This window comes from Suncus etruscus, chromosome 14, assembly GCF_024139225.1.
Source record: "Suncus etruscus isolate mSunEtr1 chromosome 14, mSunEtr1.pri.cur, whole genome shotgun sequence".
In the NCBI taxonomy this organism is placed as follows: Eukaryota; Metazoa; Chordata; class Mammalia; order Eulipotyphla; family Soricidae; genus Suncus; species Suncus etruscus.
In genome coordinates, this window is record NC_064861.1 from 95,642,791 (window position 1) to 95,661,795 (window position 19,005).

At 46.5% G+C, this 19,005-nt stretch overlaps 1 protein-coding gene and 1 non-coding gene across 2 annotated transcripts in view; one reads left to right on the forward strand and one right to left on the reverse strand.

The window, feature by feature from the left end:
• LOC126028684 (leukocyte immunoglobulin-like receptor subfamily A member 6) overlaps positions 1-19,005 on the reverse strand; it is a 151,770-nt gene that overhangs the window by 123,107 nt on the left and 9,658 nt on the right. The gene's annotated exons all lie outside the window — the stretch shown is intronic.
• LOC126029215 (U6 spliceosomal RNA) lies at positions 1,183-1,285 on the forward strand. The gene has a single exon (XR_007502859.1). It is a non-coding gene; the product is annotated as a U6 spliceosomal RNA (small nuclear RNA).

The following is a 19,005-nucleotide window of genomic DNA, read 5'->3' on the forward strand; positions in this document are numbered from 1 at the left end:
TTGGCTTTGGCACCTGAGCAGTGTGAAGGTCCAAAGGCTCATGATCCCCAGGCCCCCTCTGGTCCTGTGCTAGTGAATGGCCAGAGATGTGTAGACACTATGGTTTTTGGGGAGCTCTTCTGGTGAGGAAGCAGCTGTTGGCTGCCTTCTGAGGGCAAGTTGGTTCAGCTACGCATAGGTCACATCCTGAGGGTCTTTGGGTGCAGCCTGGAACAGAAGAAGGAGTAGGCGTATGTAGCTGACATGGGACAATGTCGGAAGTCTCTAACCATTGGTTTATCTTTTGTGCCAGCCCTTCTACCCATCTGTTAGTCTTGTAACAAGCTCTAGCCTGATAGAGAAATGCTTACTTGCTGCCTGAGCCTCGCAAGGTTCACCTGGGCATACGTCACTCCCTGGGGTTCTTCATTGTTTATAACCACCTGGAGAAAAATCAGCAAGATGAATAATAGGCAACCTCGACTCCCAAATGCTCATACCTTCCAGTACATTTTCCAGACTTCCTAATGTAATGCTTTTTTAGAAAACTTTCAGTCGGGCCAGAGAGAGCAAAGGTTAAGTAGCTTTGCTTCATGGGCTGACCCACTGTGAACCGTGGCACCATGTAGGATCACCTGAGCAGTACCCAGGGTGACTTGAGCACCCTAGGGTGTTGGAGGGGTCCAACACCCCTTTACATAGACCAAACAAAAATTTCCTTTAAATCCTTTTAAGTGTTTCTGTAAATAATAGATTAAGAAAAAGTAGGGAAAACACAATTTATTTTTTTATTTTTTATTTTTTTTGGTTTTTGGGCCACACCCGGTGACGCTCAGGGGTTACTCCTGGCTATGCGCTCAGAAGTCGCTCCTGGCTTGGGGGACCATATGGGACGCCGGGGGATGGAACCGCGGTCCGTCTCCTAGGCTAGCGCAGGTAAGGCAGGCACCTTACCTCGAGCGCCACCGCCCGGCCCCGGAAAACACAATTTAAAAAAAAAATTATTTGGGCCACGCCCGGCAGTGCTTAGGGGTTACTCCTGGCTGTCTGCTCAGAAATAGCTCCTGGCAGGCATGGGGGACCATATGGGACACCGGGATTCGAATCAACCACCTTTGGTCCTGGAGCGGCTGCTTGCAAGGCAAACGCCGCTGGGCTATTTCTCTGGGCCCGGAAAACACAATTTTTAAAAAGAGGAAATGTGTGCTCACTTTGGCAGCACATATAGTAAAATTGGAATGATCAGAGATTAGCATGGCCCCTGTGCAAGGATGGCATGCAAATTCGTAAAGCGTTCCATATTTTTTGCAGTGAATAAAAAAATAAAAGGAGGAAAAGTAATATGCACACAGGAAGAAATTACTATGTTATGCAAAATTAAAACACAAGGGACTGGAGGGGTGGCACAAGTGGTAGGGGATTTGCCTAGGTGGTAACCTAGGAAAAACTGCGATTCAATCCCGTGGCATCCCATATGGTTCCCCCAGCCAGGAGCAATTTCTGAGCATATAGCCAGCGTAACATCTGAGCATCACCAGGTATGCGCCCCCCCCAAACCAAACCAAAGCAAACCAACCAACCAAACAAACAAAAAGCCCACAAAATCATTTTTTTGTTTCTGTGTCACACCGGGCAGTGCTCAGGGGTTAGTCCTGTCTCTATGCTCAGAAAACGCTCCAGGTAGGCACAGGGGACCATATGGGATGCCAGGAATTTGAACCAATGACCTTCTGCATGAAAGGCAAATGTCTTACCTCCATGCTATCTCTCTGGCCCCCTTAATTATTTTCTAAACCCACAAAATCTTACAGTCATACATAAATCCAGGAACTAGAGAAAAAATAATCCCTTTGAAATTGTCCCCAAGAACGAGCTTCTAGGAATCAGTACAGGACTTCAAGTTCCAATTAAGAGACATAGGACAGGCTGCAGCAATAGTACAGTGGCAGGGCATTTATCTTGCATGTGGCTGACCCGGGAATGGACCTGGGTTCTCTTCCTGGCATCCCATATGATCCCTAGAGTCTGCCAAAAATGATTTCTGTGTGCAGAGCCAGGAGGAACCCTTGAGCACCATCCAGTGTGATTACAAGAAGAAGAAGAAGACGAAGAAGAAGAAGAAGAAGAAGAAGAAGAAGAAGAAGAAGGAAGAAGAAGAAAGAAGAAGAAGAAGAAGAAGGAAGAAGAAGAAAGAAGGAAGAAGAAAGAAGGAAGAAGAAGAAGAAGAAAAAGAAGAAGCAGAAGCAGAAGAAGAAGAACAACAACAATAACAACAACAACAATAACAGATTGGCCTGGAAGAATTCCAGCTGCCATACATAAGCATTTGGACAATCTAGAATAAACTGACATTTTTAGACACACTCTGCTAAGAGTGATTCAGAAAGAAACCAAGTGATTCTATCAATCAGGAGACTGGTCTGAAATGAGGAAACTGGCAGTCCACAAAAGCTTTCCCCAGAAAAAAAGACTGAGGACCGCGCTGCTGAAGATTCACTTACTGTGATTCTGACTACCATGAGGGATCTAAGACTCCATGCTTCCTCCAAATTGAGGAGGAATGGAAACTTAACTATAACATACTACGAGGTCAGCAGTTACTAATAGCAAAACCAGGCCAGGAAAAGGTGAAAAGAAAAAAAAATAGAGGAAGAACTAACCATAGAAAGGCAAGAAATAGAAGTTAAAACATGCGTATTGGAAAAACGAGTCACCATAAAAATGCTGTTTGCAGACAACAAGCTAATGGGACTGGCACAGCGTGTAAAGCACTGACTTGCACACTGGCCTATGTTTGATCCCTGAGCAAAAACCAAACCAAACAAGAAGCATGAAGAGCGGCCGAAGTGTTAGTATAATGGTAAGGTATTTGTCTTGCACATTGCCAACATAGGGTGGACCCTGGTTTGAAACCGGGCATGCCATCATCCTGTATGATCCTATGTGCTGCCAGGAGTGACTTCTGAGCACAGAGCCAGGAGTAACCCTTGAGCAAGGCTGGGTGTGATAAAAAAAAGAAACAAAGAAAAAGAAATTATGAAGATATGTGTGTTATGTGTGTGAGAGAGAAAATAGCCAACTAATAGCTGCAAAGTCAATATACAAAAATATGTTATTTCCTATATCAAACAAGGAACTAGAGAATCCCTTTGAAACTGTGTCAAGAATAAGCAACTCGCCTGCCCAGTGGTTCCGGACTGCAAGAAACTGTGAGTGTTGCTTGTGCGTGTTTTTTTTTTCTCCCTACTGTCCTGTCTCCTGAACCTCTTGGGAGTGGGCCTAAAAGGGCCCAGAAAAATCGCTCTCCCAGAAACTCAAGAAGTGCACTTAGCTCCATTTTGCTTCGTGGCCGTGGTTTTTTTTTTTTTTTTTTTGGTCACACCCAGCAGTGCTCAGGGGATACTCCTGGCTGTCTGGTCAGAAATAGCTCCTGGCAGGCACGGGGGACCATATGGGACACCGGGATTTGAACCAACCACCTTTGGTCCTGGATCGGCTGCTTGCAAGGCAAACGCCGCTGTGCTATCTCTCCGGACCCCCGAGTGCTCTTTCTAATGAAAGAACACCACCGCAACAAGAAGGAAAAATTACACTAAGAATTGTGCTGAATCTCTAAAGCCCAGCATTTCTCTCTGGACTGTCTTCTCTGATGCGTGCTAGGTCTAAGATTTGACCCTGTGTGAGGCTTCATCCACGGAGGGCTCCCCTTTCTTGGAGTCGAGTCGACTCACCCAGAAAGAAGGGAGCCAGAGGAGCGTGGCTGCACACATTATTTAGCCAATGAATACCACCACAACACGTAGAAAAACCCACAATATAAGTATGACAATGGGGAAACAACGCAGGCCAGCAAGAGTCATAGAGAATGAAGACGGCAACTCTGATGACTGGAAAACAGCCAACCAACTAGACAGTCTCTCAGATAAGGAGTTGAGAGAAGAAATATGAAAGAAGCTCACAGAACTCAAAGAAACCATGGATCAAGTTGAACAGAACACTAATAAGAACCAAGAAAATATGAAGACAGAAATCAGAAAACTCCAAACTGAAATAACAGGTCTGAAAAACTTAGTAAACGAATTGAGTGACAAAATGGATAAGCTCTCCAACAGGGTAACAGAAGCTGAGGATAGAATTAGTGCTGTGGAAGATGAGATAAATAACAACTCCATACAGCAGGAGAGATTGGAAAAAAACTTAAAGCAAATGAACAGACAATGGAAAAATTACTCAAAGAATGGGAACAGATGAAAATAGAAGTCTATGATAAGCTCAACAGAAACAACTTAAGAATCATTGGAGTCCCAGAGACCCAGGAAGAAAATCTCCAGAAAGAATCAATGGTCAAGAACATCATTAAAGAGAAACTTCCAGAGCTAAAGAATATATGCAATCAAATCCTGCATGCCCGAAGAGTACCAACTAAAAGAGACCCCAGAAAAAACACCCCAAGACACATCCTAGTCACAATGACGAACCCCACAGATAGAGACAGAATTCTGAAAGCAGCAAGATCAAAAAGGAAAATTACATTCAAGGGAACGTCCTTGAGATTTACAGCAGACCTGTCACCAGAAAAACTCAAGGCCAGAAAGCAGTGGTGAGACATAGTGATAAAACTCAGAAATAAATGCTTCGCCTAGAATACTGCACCCAGCAAAATTCACTTTCAGGTTTGAAGGAACAATACATGGTTTCACAGACAAACAACAGCTCAGAAACTTTACAGACGCAAAACCATTCTTAAAAGAAAAACTGAAAGACCTACTTTAAGACAAGACTGACCAAAAGACACACCAAACTTCGATATATAGATGGCACTAAATCCCAGGACAATTCTTTCTCTCGATGTCAATGGACTAAATGCACCAGTTAAGAGAAACAGAGTGGCTAAATGGATCAAAAAACTCAATCCAACCTCCTGCTGCCTACAAAAAACGCACCTGAATAGTCAGAACAAACATAGACTCAATATAAAAGGCTGGAGGAAAATCATCCAAGCAAACAACACCCATAAAAAGGCTGGAGTGGCCATACTAATATCAGATGATGCAAATTTTATGCTCAGGAAAGTTGTAAGGTATAAAGATGGACATTTTGTATTAATCAAGAGATATGTACAGCAGGAAGAAATCACTCTCCTAAACATATATGCACAGACTGAGGGGCCGGCAAAATATTTAATACAATTGTGGACAAATCTGAAACAGAATATCAATAACAACACAGTAATTGTGGGGAACCTCAACAGAGCTTTGTCAACACTTGATAGGTCAACCAGACTGAAACCCAACAAGAATATACTAGACCAGAGAAGAGAAATGGAAGAAAGAGGTCTAGTAGATATATATAGGACACTCCACCCACAGAAACATGGATACACATTTTTCTCCAACGTACATCAGACATTCTCCAGGATAGACTACATGCTGGCACATAAAACATACCTCCATAATATCAAGAGGATAGAAATTTTTTAGGCTACCTTCGCTGACCACAGGCCCTGAAATTATATGTGAATTCCAAAGGGACACAGAGAATAAACTTTAACACCTGGAAGTTAAAAGCCTCATACTGAATAACCAGTGGGTCTGAGATGAAATCAAAGAGGAAATCAAAACTTTCCTGGATGCAAATGATAATAAAGACACAAACTATCAGAACTAATGGGACACAGCAAAAGCAGTACAGAGAGGAAAATTTATAGCTTTGAAAGCACACATCAGGAAGGAAGAAGGGGCCTACCTGAATAGCGTAATGATGCAGCTCATAGAATTAGAAAGTGCTCAACAAAAGGACCCAAAAATAGGGAGACAGGAGAAAATAACAAAGCTGAGATCAGAAATCAACAAAGTGGAAACCCCCCCCAAAAAAATCCAAAAGATCAACAAAACCCAACAAGAATATACTAGACCTGAACAGAGAAATGGAAGAAAGATATATACAGGACACTTCACCCCCAGAAGCCTGTATACACATTCTTCTCTAATGTACATGGGACATTCTCCAGGATAGACTACATGCTAGCACATAAAACATACCTCCATAATATCAAGAGGATAGAAATTTTGCAGGTTAACTTTGCTGACCACAAGGCCCTGAAATTATATGTGAACTACAAAGGGACACAGAAGAAGAACTTTAATACCTGGAAGTTAAACCGCCTAATGCTGAATAACCAGTGGATCTGAGATGAAATCAAAGAGAAAATCAAAATCTTCCTAGAAACAAATGACAATGGAGACACAAACTATCAGAACCTATGGGACACAGCAAAAGCGGTACTGAGAGGAAAATTTATAGCTTTGCAAGCACACATCAGGAAAGAAGAAGGGGCATACCTAAATAGCTTAATGATGCAGCTCATAAAATTCGAAAGTACTCAACAAAAGGACCCAAAAATAGGGAGACAGAAGGAAATAACAAAGCTGAGAGCAGAAATCAATGAAGTAGAAACCTAAAAAACTATCCAAAAGATCAACGAAAACAGAAGTTGGTTATTTGAAAAAATAAACAAGATTGATAGACCACTGGCAAACCTAACAAAGAAAGAGAGAGAGAAACTTGATAACTCGTATTAGGAATGAAAAAGGAGAGATCACTACTGATAAGATAGAGATCCAAAGGGTAATCAGAAGCTACTTTGAGAAACTCTATGCCGCTAAAAATGAAAACCTGGGGGGCCCGGAGAGATAGCTCAGCGGCGTTTGCCTTGCAAGCAGCCGATCCAGGACCAAAGGTGGTTGGTTCGAATCCCGGTGTCCCATATGGTCCCCCGTGCCTGCCAGGAGCTATTTCTGAGCAGACAGCCAGGAGTAACCCCTGAGCACCGCCGGGTGTGGCCCAAAAACCAAAAAAAAAAAAAAAATAAAATAAAATAAAACCTGGAAGAAATGGATAAAATTTTGTACTCTTATAATCTTTCACAATTGAAGGAAGAGGATGTAGCATATTTAAACACACCCGTCACTATTGAGGAAATTAAGACAGTAATCAAGGGGCCGGGCGGTGGCGCTGGAGGTAAGGTGCCTGCCTCGCCTGCGCTAGCCTAGGACGGACCACGGTTCGATCCCCCGGCGTCCCATATGGTCCCCCAAGAAGCCAGGAGCAACTTCTGAGCGCATAGCCAGGAGTAACCCCTGAGCGTCACAGGGTGTGGCCCAAAAAAAAAAAAAAAAAAAAAAAAAAAAAAAAAAAAAAAAAAAGACAGTAATCAAATGTCTGCCCAAAAACAAAAATCCAGGCCCAGATGGATTTACTAATGAATTCTTTCAAACCTTTCAAGAGGAACTGCTACCAATCCTGGCAAGACTCTTTCATTAAATTGAAAAAAACAGGAACACTTCCAAATAGCTTTTATGTAGCCAACATCACCTTGATACCTAAACCAGACAGAGATGCCACCAAAAAGAAAATTACAAACCAATATTGCTGATGAATTCAGATGCAAAGATCCTCAACAAAATACTGGCAAATAGGATTCAATGCCTCATTAAGAAGATCATCCACTACTATCAAGTAGGTTTCATCCCAGGAATGCAAGGATGGTTTAATATCCAAAATCTATCAACATAATACAGAACATCAACAACAAGAAAAATAGAAATCACATGATTATATCAGTAGATGCAGAGAAAGCATTTGATAAGGTCGAACACCCATTCTTGATCAAAACTCTCAGCAAGATGGGAATGGAAGGAACCTTTCTCAATATAGTTACGGCCATCTACCACAAGCCAGAGGCAAATATTGTCCTCAATGGAGAAAAACTAAAAGCCTTTCCCCTAAATTCTGGCACAAGACAAGGCTGTCCTCTCTCACCACTCCTATTCAACATAGAACTGAAAGTACTTGCTATAGCGATCAGGCAAGAAAAAGATATCAAGGGAATCCAGATAGGGAAGGAAGAATTCAAGCTCTTGCTGTTTGCAGGTGACATGATACTCTACCTAGAAAATCCTAAGTCTCTACGAAAAAGCTTCTAGACACAATAGACTCATACAGCAAGGTGTCAGGCTACGAAATTAACACACAAAAATCAATGGCCTTTCTATACACCAATAGTAATAAAGAAGAAATGGACATTAAGAAAACAACCCCATTCACAATAGTGCCACACAAACTCAAATATCTTGGAATCAACTTGATTAAAAATGTGAAGGACCTATACAAAGAAAACTATAAAACTCTGCTCCAAGAAATAAGAGAGGATAAGTGGAAATGGAAGCACATACCCTGCTCATGGATTGTCAGGATTAACATAATTAAAATGGCAATAATCCCCAAGGCATTGTATAGATTTAATGCTATCCCTCTAAAGATACCCATGACATTCTTCAAAAAATTGGATCAGGCACTTTTGAAATTCATTTGGAACAATAAACACCCTAGAATAGCTAAAGGAATCATTGGGAAAAAGAATATGGGAGGAATTACTTTCCCCAACTTTAAACTGTACTACAAAGCAATAGTTATCAAAACAGCATGGTATTGGAATAAAGACAGGCCCTCAGATCAGTAGAATGGGCTTGAATACACAGAGAATGTTCCCCAGACATACAATCACCTAATATTTGATAAAGGAGCAAGAAGTCCTAAATGGAGCAAAGAAAGCCTCTTCAACAAGTGGTGTTGGCACAACTGGCTAGCCACTTGCAAAAAATTGAACTTAGACCCCCAGCTAACATCATGTACGAAGGTTAAATCCAAATGGATCAAAGACCTCGATATCAGACCTGAAACCATAGGTATATAGAACAACAACATTGGTAAAACATTCCATAACATTGAGACTAAAGGCATCTTCAAGGAGGAAACTGCACTCTCCAAGCAAGTGAAAGCAGAGATTAACAGATGGGAATATATTAAACTGAGAAGCTTCTGTACCTCAAGAGAAATAATGCCCAGGATACAAAGCCCCCCCACTGAGTGGTAGAAATTATTCACCCAATACCCATCAGTCATGGGGTAATCTCCAAAATATACAAGGCACTGACAGAAATTTACAAGAAAAAAACATCTAATCCCATCAAAAATTGGGGAGAAGAAATGGACAGACACTTTGACAAAGAAGAAATACAAATGGCTAAAAGACACATGTAAATATGCTCCATATCACTAGTCATCAGGGAAATGCAAATCAAAACAACTATGAGGTATCACCTCACACCCCAGAGATTGGAACACATCACAAAGAATGAGAACTAGCAGTGTTGGTGGGGATGTGGAGAGAAAGCAACTCTTATCCACTGCTGGTGGGAATGCTGTCTAGTTCAACCTTTATGGAAAGAAATATGGAGATTCCTCCAAAAATTGGAAATCGATCTCCCGTATGACCCAGCTATACCACTCCTAGGACTATACCCTAGGAGCACAAAAATACAATACAAAAATCCCTTCCTTACACCTTTATTCATTGCAGCACTATTTACCATAGCAAGACTCTGGGAAGAGCCAAGATACCCTTCAACAGACGAATGGCTAAAGAAACAGTGGTACATATACACAATGGAATATTATGCAGCTGTCAGGAGAGATGAAGTCATGAAATTTTCCTATACATGGATGTACATAGAATCTATTATGCTAAGTGAAATAAGTCAGAGAGAGAGAAAGACGCAGAATGGTCTCACTCATCTATGGGTTTTAAGAAAAATGAAAGACATTCTTGCAATAATAACTTTCAGACACAAAAGAGAAAAGAGCTGGAAGTTACAAACAGGGATGAGTTTAGTTAGAGAAATAAGTACGTTTTGAACTATCGTAATAATGAGAATGTATGAGGGAAATAGAAAGCCTGTCTAGAGTACAGGTGGGGGTTGGGTGGGGAGGAGGGAGATTTGGGACATTGGTGATGGGAATGTTGCACTGGTGTAGGGTCGTGTTCTTTACATGACTGATACCCAAACACAATCATGTATGTAATATAGTTGTTTAAATAAAAAAATTAAAAAAAGAAAGAAGCCAAAAAAAAAATAAAAGTCGAATCTAAATTTAAAAAAAAAGAAAAAAAGAAAAAGGGGTCGTGTTCTTATATTCATACTTTGCAAACTAGAGAGGGAACAAAAGGAGGAAAATAAAATCAACAATAATGACAAAAAAAAAAAGGAAGGAAATGGAAGGGGCAGGGAGGGGAGGGGAGAGGAGAGAGGAGAGAGAAGAGAGAAGAGAAGAGAAAGATCTTGGATGTTACTCAGCTATTTAGAGCCATGAAAGGAGCCTGAGGGAGCCACTTTGAAGTAAAATGAGTTTTTTCCAACCCTGCATGTGTTCGCTTGTGTGTGTGGAAGTTCAAGACAAGCGAAGAGCCCGAGGTCCACATGGAACAGAATAATGGCTTCAGGGGCTCGTGTTGTCTGTCAAAAGAAACCCTGGGTTTGACCCCCGCCATCACATGGGCTTCAGCATATGCATTGCATGTAGAAAGCCCAGGTTGATCCCTAGTCCTCTGAGCCCTGAGTGGCTACAGGGAGACAAACAAAACAAAAACCTCAAAACAAAACTTTGGGCCAGAGCCATAGTTCAGCAGGGAGGATGCTTTCCTTGCATGCGACCAACCTGGGTTCAATCACCAGCACCCCATATGATCCCCTGAAGACCGCCAGGGGTGATCTCGAGCACACAGCAGGAAGTAAGCCCTGAGCATGGAAGGGTGTGGCCGCCAAATCAAACCCAACCCAACCCAAAAAAGCTCCTTAGACTGCAAGAGCCAGTGATGTTTCCCGGAGGGAAAGAGGAAGGGGAAAAAAAAAAAAAGGGAAATGCAATGGGAGGGGTGAGCAAGGGGAAGAAGAGGCCGTTTCAAAACTCTGAGTCCTGGTACTGAGAACAGAAAGTACATCTATGTAATTGTATAAGCCCGTGTTACATCACTTAAAATTTCCCATAGAGGGGACTGCAGCAACAACAGTGAGAGGGTGCTTGCCTTGCATTCGGCTGACCTGGGATGGACCTGGGTTCAATTCCCAACGTCCCATATGGTCCTCTAACCTGTCAGGAGTAAGGCCTGACCACCACCAGGTGTGGCCCCCAAAACAAATACAAAGCAAAGTAAAACAAAAAATGTTTCCATGGGGCCAGAGAGAGTCCAGCAGGGAGGGCGCTTGTCTTAGACACAGTTGAACAGTTTGATCCCCAGCATCCCATACACTCTTCGAGCCCTACCAGGACTGATCCTTGAGAGCAAAGCTAGAAGTGAGCTCTGAGCACTTAGAGCACTGTCAGCTGTGACCCCAAAACAAACTGAAAAACAGTTTTTTCCCATTGGGCCAAAGAGGACCGTGCATTGGAGAAGGGGAAAGGGGAAGGCTTGCCCTGCAAGTAGCTGACTCTGGTCTGAGGCCCTCCAGTAATGAGCACAGAAAAAGAGTAAGCCCTCAGCACTAAACTAAAGTTTTTCATCAAACACAGTTTGTGTGAGAGTGTGTGCATTTGTGTGAGTACTTGGGTGTGAGTGTTTTGTTTTGTTTTACTTTATTTTTTTATTTTTCTTTGGCCACACACAGTGATGCTCAGGGACTACTTTGGCTCTGCGCTCAGAAATTGCTCTTGGCTTGGGCGACCATATGGGATGCTGGGGATCGAACCGAGGTCCATCCTGGGTCAGCCACATGCAAGGCAAACGCACTACCGTGTGTGTCACCGCTCCAGTCTTTGGGTGTAAGTGTTACTGAGTGTGGATGTGATAGTGTCAAAGATGAGCTCTCTATCTGAACATGGGCTCTGGGACTTGGGGGTCAGTGGAGCCTGAGGGGATCCACTGAGTCACGTGCCCTGACACTGAACTGCACCCCAGGAGGCAGGAGAGGGGTCAGGGTGCATCTATTAGTCCTGAGTCTAAGCTCAATGGGGTCCTCTGACAGCCAAAATTGTGGGGAGGGAGGAGACCCCAAGCAGAACTGGGCAGAAACTGGCCAGCACAGGCTTACCTGGGGGTTCAGCTTCACCCCTTCCTCAGACTGTGTGTGAGTGACAGCAGTGTCTGTGGGGGAGAGAAGGGGGAATGTTTTCTTGTGGTTCCCCTGAAATGTCTCCAGCTGGCAGCCCTGCCCTGCCCCAGGTCCTGGGGTCTCTCTACCCCCAGCCAGCCATCCCCCATAGCTGTCACCTGGGCCATCTTTCTGGACGGGGCTGGGGCTCGGGGCAGTGACCCTTGGGTGGCCGCCCCCCACTCACTCGACTTTTGGTGTCCAGCCTGGTGGTAGCGGTGTCGAAAGAAGAGAAGGAGGAGGAGGAGGAGGCCGAGCAGGGCGCCAGACAGTTCGAGGAACAGGGTTGGGGAGTCCAGTTTACCTGGGTCCAGAGTCATCCCTGAGTGCAGGACATGGGGCTGAGTGAGTCACCCCTGAGGGGCAGTGCTGGCTGCATTCATTGTGCTTCCCTCGCAGCCTCAGAAGCCCCTTCCTGAAAACTCAGCCTCCAGGTCCCCGGGAAGAGGGACAAACACCTATTCCAGAGTCTCATCCCCTTTTGGCCCAAGGCTGGCTGTGGCCTCCTCGTCCTTGTCCCTGAGGCAAAGGGGAGGGAGGATGTGCTGAGACACCACCCCCACTCAAACTGCTCCCAGAACCCATTCTCCTACCTACCAGTAAACTGGGGGTCAGGCTCGGTGGCCCCTGCTGGTGTTGGTTTCTGGGCTGGGTTCTGTGGGCACCTGAGCGCCTCTGGCTTGTTTTTCTTTGGTTCTATCTCCGTCCTCCTTCAGTCCACTGGGCACAGCCCTGGTTCCCCATGAGCTCCTCCGTCTCCCTGAATCCTCTCTCCTCCTTCCCCTGGGAAACACCCCTTCCCCCTGACACCCAGCTGGGGCACCTCACCTGAGACCTGGAGCCACAGGGGTTGGCTGGGTGGGGACAGCAGGTGGGGGGCGGAGCTGTTGGAGCTGTAGCACCTGTAGGTGACGTTCTGAGCAGGGCCCAAGCCTTGGAGTGTGAAGTTGGCCCGAGAGGGGGCAGCTGGGTGGGGCAGCAGGCACTGCAGGGGTTCCGCGGCCAAGCCATCCTGCATCAGGTAGAAGGTGTCGGCGATGTCAGCCGAACTACACAGCAGTGTGATGTCCCCTTCCACGGGCACATGCGGCTCAGGTGACCTGGTCTCTCTATCTCTAAGCACTGCTCCCTCTGCCCATGGATGACCCCTCACCTGCCACCAGGATGTCCAGGGGGCCACTGGGCTTCGACCACAGGTGGTCGAGGTCATGTCCCCCAAAGCAGCGGTACTGGCCCCTGTGGGAGGCGTTCGCAGGGCCCAGGGGGAAGTCGGGAAGTCGGGGCTCGACTGCCCATGAAGGTTGTGCTGGAGTGCGTCACCCTTGGTCAGAGCAAAGATGCTGAACTTCTGCGAGTGGCACTGCAGGGTCACAGGGTCCCCAGACTGCACCAGGGGGCCTGGCTGTGCTGACAGGGATGGAGGGTCGAACATACCTGGGGACCTGGGAACATCCTGGGTAGCAGAGAGGGGACACACCAAGTGGCCCATGGGGCTCAGCGTGGACAGCAGCCACTCCTGCTGCATGTACCCCAGGATGCAGATCCCACACTGAGCCCTGCGTGATCACCGCATAGCTCAGGGTGCTGGTCTGGTCTGGGCCCAAAAAAGAGGGGTGTTCCTACCTGTGACCTGGAGGCTCACAGGGACGCTGGGCAAGGACCACGAGTGGTAATGAACAGAAACGTAGCAGGTATAGTTGTCCCTGAGAGGCGTTCACAGGGCCCAGGAGGAAGCTCGCCTGCCACCTCCCCTGAGAAAATTGGGGCTCCAGTTGTTGAGGATCCCCTTCCTTCAGCAGGTGGAAGGTGCCCATCATGGTCGGGGTGCTGCAGGACAGGAACAAGTTCTCCCCTGATGACACCACAGGTCCGGGAGGGCCTCGAGCAAGGGTGTGGAGGACAGTCCTGGGAAGAAGCAGCTGCATTAAGGGCATCTCGAGACAGCACTTCATGTGGATGTGGTGGCCCCGCTCTACCTCTTACCAGTCAGCACCAGGGTCAGGTTGTCGCTGCGCTGTTCAGGGTGGTGGGCGCTGCTGTAGGAGCATTGGTACTGCCCTGTCCTGTGCATGCTCAGGTTCCGGAGGGACACGTAGGCCTGGCCGCTGTGGTCCAGGGATTCCGCCATGTACTCCCACTCGGAATCCCTCACTTTATACAGATGGAACTCGGATGCCTCCAGGGGTCCCTGGCACCAGATGGTCACTGAACTCCCTTGGGGACACTGGGGCCTGGATCAGCCCAGATGAAGGGTTTTGGGAATGTCCCTGGAAAGGATCAACGTTGAGTGTCAGGGTCTTCTCCCTCTAGACTCCCATTAGGTTCCTCACAAATCCATGTACTGAGGAAGGTGCTGTGCGGTGACTCACCTGTCTGCACCTAGTACCCGAAGCCCTTGCATAGCCCTGAAAGAACCACTTGTGAGTACCCCACCCAGAGGAGCTCCAGACTGGTCTGGATCGAGTTTGGGGTCCAAAGCAGACCTGTCCCTGAGCTCTGAGTCTGTGGTGTCTGAGGTTGAGGCCAGTGTTGCAAGTCAGCCCTTGATGGGGTTGACTGATGGAGGGATGGAGGATGAAGTCTTTCCCCTCCAGCTCGGAGCACGTGTCTGCCACCCCGTCCAGCCAATGGTTCTGAGGTGAAACAGCGGGTAAACAGCTCACAGACAGTCAGGCTTGTGGAAATACTAGCTTTATTCGGTGGACAAGACTGAAGTCCAAAGACTCAGCATAAGTTCCAGCCAAAAGCCTCTCGCCTTCCACAGACCCTTGTTTTTATGCCCCAGAATCCGGTACCACTCAATGGTGGGATTAGATACTACCCAATGGTGGAAGCAGAATCAGGTACCACCCTAGGGTAGGGGCAGGATGCCAGGTCACACCCTAGGGTAGGGCACAATAACTGGATCAGGGTAGAGTCAGTAACATAGTAATCCCAAAAATATTTACATACACAATTCCCCTGTTTGTTTAGGGTAGGGTCAGTAATATAATAATCCCAAAAATATTTACATACACAACAGCCAGGAGTGGGGAAATCCTCCCCGAGACTCACCAAGGCAGAGAAGGGCAGTGAGAAACAGGGTTGAGGTGCTGGCTACCATAAGTCTGGGGTGCTGGGTTGGCATGTCCACAGAGCCCCTGCCGTGGGAATGCCTGGCCAGGGGCCAGTTCTGTGTCCTGTGACCTGGCCGCTTCCTCCTCTTCGGCCTCAGGAAGTGAAGAGTCTGCCGGGATTGGCTCTGTGACCCTGAAGACGGGCCAGGGGACAGCTGCCTCCCTTTGCACCGAACCTCAGTCCAGAGAGTCATTGGTCCCAGACAAGACTAGGCGTGGATGCGTGGGAAAAGAAACCTCAGACCAGGCTGGGGGCTCCTTATAGGCTCCATTTTCCTTTTCTGGGCTCTGATGCAAATGTCTTTTCTTCCTTGTCACTCTTGCTCGGCCACCAAGCACTCAGAAGCAGTGGCACATCCAGACATGGGCCCAGGATCCTGGGCATGCAAAGTCTCTCTTGGTCCTCAGCTTAGCCCCGAGACACATGTCTACCTGGGCTTGGCTCCTTGGGACTCCAAGAAGCTGCAGGGAAAATCAGGGCACTTGGTCCTGGTCCTGAGGGCCCCGTAGGGCTGGCAGACCCCCGAGGAACCATGGGGCTCTCACATGTCACAGGTTCTCCCGTGAGTGAAAAAGCCCATCTGGGCCCCACAGATGAGCACAGGGAACTGGGTTTTGGGTTTCGTCTTGGAAGCTGTGGAGGATTTCAGCAACCATATATATTATGGGTTCTTCCACATAGCAGTCTCAAGCTGTGTGTGGGGCGGTCACACCCAGTAGTGCTCAAGGGTTACTCCTGGCTCAGAAATTGCTCCTGGCAGGAAAGGGGAACCGCATGGGCTGCTAGGATTCAAACCATCATTTACCCTGGATCAGCTGTGTCCAAGGCAAACATCTTACTACTGTACTATCTCTATAGTCCTCTCTTTTCTTTTTCTCTCTAATTTTTATTATAACCCTGCGATGGACCAGCGTGTTCATAATACAGTTATTTCAGGCATTCAATTTTCTACCACCAGTGCCACCACCAGTGTGGTCTGCCCTTTGCCTGTGCCCTGATTTCCCACCTAGCACTGCATCTTGCCCCCTACCAGGCACAAACAAATTTACTTCAGATTGTTCCAACATAAAGGCAATTGGAACGGTCAAAAATGAGATCAAAGAGGATCAAATGGAAATGATTGTTCTCTCTCTCCATGGTGTTACTAACGTCAGTGTCTGAGGATTGGCTGGCCTTTGGTTGGTGCAAGTTCAGCTTGTGTGTCACTTGTATTACTCTTTTTTTTTTGGGGGGGGGTCACATCAGGATGTTCTCAGGGGTTACTCCAGGCTCTATGCTCAGAAATCTCTTCTGACAGGCTCAGGGGACCATATGGGATGCTGGGATTTGAACCACTATCCTTCTTCATGCAAGGCAAATGCCCTACCTTCATGCTATCTCTCTGGCCCTTGTGTAACTCTTTAGGTTGACTGTGCTTGGGAGATTATTGTGCAGTTTTTTAATCAGATTTCCTGGGACCTTAATGGGCTGACACTACTATAAAATATTGAAGTGTCCATGCTTTGTAGATCTAAAATTTTGGTGGCTTCTTACATTTGATCAGGTGAAGTCACAGGACTGGTCCATTTATTTTGGAGGGGGAAGGGTGTGGCTCTGGGTTGTTGTAGTTTATGTAGATATTACCTCCAACCTTTCTGAGAAGGCCACAGAGGGATCAGCTCACACCCGATACCTGGAAAGAATCAATGCCATTATTTTCTTTCAAAACTTAGTAGAGGAGCCAGGCTGTTTTTCTGCTGGGATAATCCATTACTTCCTCTTTCTCTTCTCTCTTTCCCTCCCCCCTCTTTTCTTCCTTAATTTCTTCTATGGGAAGTGCTTGTGGTTTATTCTTGGCTCTAAATTCAGAGACCACTGCTCTAGGGGTTTGGGAGATCATAATTCTGGGGATTGAATCCGTGTTGGCCATGTACAAGGAAAATGCCTACCCTCTCATCTTCCTAATCCAATTTTATTCAGTAAAATATTCCCTGATTCTCGTTCTCTGCCCCAGAGGCAGACAATGGGGGAGGGTAGGAGGAAAATGGGGGACATTGGTGATGGGAAATGGGCACTGCAGAAGTGTGTTCTACATTGTGTGGCTGAAACTCAATCATGGACAACTTGTAATTGTGAAAAAGAAACTCAACTGTATGACAAACAGCCTTGTAACCACGATGTTTAATAAAGTAATTAATTAAAAATATATAAGCAGACAGAGCGATAATACAGTTTACCTTGCATGTGGCCACAGTTTAATCCCCAGCACACTAGGAGTAACCCCTGAGCACCACCAGGCGCAGCCACCAAAACAAACAAACAAATAAGCAACACAAGAGATATATATATGTGTATATAAACATATATATGTATATAAAATTGCCTTTCTTCATATAACCAAAACAATAATAAAAAATTAAGAAGAAAAGGACTCCCACTACCAGAGAGGCAGCTGGTGTCTGAACCAGGCTGCGGATGCAGGAACCCAGGGCCATCTTTCCCCCATCATAGCCCCCCAAACATCAAGAGTGAAGTCCAGAGCACAGAGTTGAGGGTAACCTCTGAGCAGTACTAGGCATGGTCTCCAAACCCCACAAACAGATGTGAAGTGAAGAGAGCTGACTTGGTGGAGAGGCAGCGTGGGAGACATTTGCTGACAGCTTAGTATCTCTTAAATGTCTGCATCAGCCTCCACAAGCACCTGTCCAGGTGCCGAGGGGCCTTCTAGAAGCTTCCGTGGCATTCTTCCATAACTGCAGTCACCCCAAGCACGAAGCACACTCCTGGACCCGTGGCAGAGATGGAAAGTAGGCAGCTTCGTGGGAAGGTGCAAGGGACCAATGCTGAGCTTGACCTTGTCTGTGTGTGTGCAATGTGACACTGTGTGTGTGTCTGTGGACAGATGTGATGTGAAACTGTGTAGATGAGGATCCTCTCAGTGCCGTAAATTAGCTTTTGTTAGACCAGGGGTCTCAAACTCGCAGGCCGCAGGCTGTTTGCGGCCCTCTGTACAACATTTTGTGGCCCGCGGCCGGCCTTCAAATATCGCAGTATTTGCGATTATTCTCTTACCGAATAATCGCAATAAAAATCGCACGAGTAAGAAAAAAATCGCATTAAACATTTGCATTTCCTGAGCAGTTTCGTTCGGGGTATGCACATATTTAATGCGATTTTTTCTTACTCATGTGATTTTTTATTGCGAATATTTGGTAAGCGAATAATCGCGAATACTTTGTGCCTAGTGCAGACGTCATTTTTGCTGCTCCTGCCCGCTGTCCCTTGTTTTGGTGAAATCCCTTATGCGGCCCTGCCTCACCCCGATTTTGCCTCCTGCGGCCCCCAGGTAAATTGAGTTTGAGACCCCCTGGTTTAGACCCAAGTCCAGAATTAGCCCCTCTTTTGGGATAGCTTCATTCATGCCATGGTTTTGACCCCACCCTGGTATTGCCCCTCCCCTTAGTTAGCCACGCCCCTGGGTTTGGTCCCTCCCCTTGAATTAGCCTTTCCTCACATCATGGGTTAGTCCCACCCCTGGTATTTGCTCCTTCTTTGGTTTAGCTCCACCCACACCATGGGTTTAGCCCTTCCCCTTAGTTAGCCACGCCCATGTCATGAGTTTAGCCCTGCCCCTGGGATTGGCCCCATCACACACCATGGGATTAGCCCTGCCCATGCAAGGGCCCTGGAGCTGTGGGGAGCGATTCCTTGGAGGCTTTCACACGTATGTGCTCAGGCACACCATACAGGCGCTTGTCCTCTTCTTGGTTGCCCCGAGTGTAACTTCTTACATGGCCCGGAATCCAGGCAGCCCCCACAGCCTGGTGAGCTCTGAGGAATGATCTGGAATGTGAGCCTCAGGTCTCCTCCCTGTGATTCTGAGTGGGGCACCCTGTCTTATCGCACTAGGCCTCTCAGAGTTTGCAACATCAACCACAATGTG